The sequence below is a fragment of the Pygoscelis adeliae genome, unplaced genomic scaffold, assembly GCF_000699105.1.
Source record: "Pygoscelis adeliae isolate BGI_AS28 unplaced genomic scaffold, ASM69910v1 Scaffold230, whole genome shotgun sequence".
Lineage (NCBI taxonomy): Eukaryota > Metazoa > Chordata > Aves > Sphenisciformes > Spheniscidae > Pygoscelis > Pygoscelis adeliae.
Window position 1 is genome coordinate 144650 of NW_008823914.1, and position 1527 is coordinate 146176.

The 1527-nt window shown below is 63.0% G+C and overlaps 1 protein-coding gene across 1 annotated transcript in view; it reads right to left on the bottom strand.

The window, feature by feature from the left end:
- NR5A1 (nuclear receptor subfamily 5, group A, member 1) overlaps positions 1-1527 on the bottom strand; it is a 16835-nt gene that overhangs the window by 397 nt on the left and 14911 nt on the right. The gene's annotated exons all lie outside the window — the stretch shown is intronic.

Here is a 1527-nt window from a genome sequence, read left to right on the forward strand (position 1 = left end):
GAAGAGGAGAGCATGGCGGAGACCAAGAGAAAGCAGCAGCGAGAGTCCAGCATGTCCCAGCTTGTGGGGGCTGCAGCCCCCCCCAGTGCTGCCCAGTTGTGCCTGTGAGCCCCTGTCCCGCGACGGGAGAGGAACCGACAGCTCTTTGCTTGTGGCTTTGGCACAGCATTTGATGTCACCTGGGGACACGACAGAGCACGATGCGGGGTCTGGGGGCTCAGCTCGGCCCAGCACGAAGCACAGGACAATTCTTATTAATCCTTACCCATGCACTTGGGCAGATAAATGCAGGAGGGGGCTGCAAAGCCCCCTAGCTCCCCCAAGCCCCTGGGCACGTGCTGGTGTGGGAGCAGCTCTGGGCTTTCTGCAGCCTGGACCAGGGGCTGCCCGGCTGCTCTGCCAGCATCACCTGCAGGCAGGAGGGGGACAGGGGCTGTCCCTGGCCCCATCCTGCCCCTTGGCTGCTCTCCAGGCACTGCCTGGACGTGGCTGATGGCTGGAGTGAGGCAGGACCCACACTGCCCGGGGACACCATCCTGGGGCCACCCTGTCCTCATGCTTCGGAAACCAGCTCGGGTCGCGGTGCCGATGCCGCCTGGGCACCGTGACCTGCAAAGCTTTCCAGCCGCAGGGATGTTGTGCTGGCACCGAGGGTGCAGCAGAAGGGCCACGGGCCCAAAGTGTCCCGAGAACAGTCCCCTGCTCCTGGTACTGAATCTCTTAGAGCTTCTGCAGCAAAGCTTTGACATCCCAGAGATGTGCTGACTGCAGACACCTGTGGGCTCTGGGCACTGCGGCTGCCACAGGCTACAAAGCCACGGCTGGTGCCTCCAGCCCCGGCAAGCGCTGAGAAAACAAATCTCAGCTGAGGGCTCAGCACTGCCTGTCCTTGCCTGCCCTTGCTTGGCCAGGGCAGCGGCGGGACGCAGAGCAGGCAGCAACACTGTGGGCAGCCAGGAGTGGGGACCCCGGCACGTGCACCTTGGGGTCCTGGTACAGCTGCATAGGGCTGACATCTCCAGCCCCAGCCCCGGCATTCTGCTTGGCTCCTGCAGAAATCCTCTGCCTCCATGCTGGTGCCTGGGGACACCCCAACTGCCGCGAAACCACAACCCACGGGGGTTCACCTCACCTCTCCCCTGCCCTGTGCACGAGGGGCCCTGAGACATGGGGCAGGGATGGGGGAGGGATGGCAGTGGTGGAGAAATGGCTGGTAGGGGCAGCAGGAGAGGAGCATAAATAGGAGAAAAGCTGGGACAGGCTTTATTTTTCCTTCGCGCCGCAGAGCCAGGTTGGGCAGGCGACAGGTCGAGCACCGGGTGCACAGAGGAGCCGGGGGGCAGCGCTGCCAATGGGGCAGTCCGGCAGCTGAGACCACGGCCCCGCAGCCATCAACCGTCCTTACTGTATATTAAAATAAACCATCCGGGACTTTTCCAATAGTACAGGTTAAATAGCATCACTGAGAAAGGCTGGGTGGAGAGGCAGTGCTGGCCCGCCAGCCCTGGGGACGCATCCTGGCCCCTC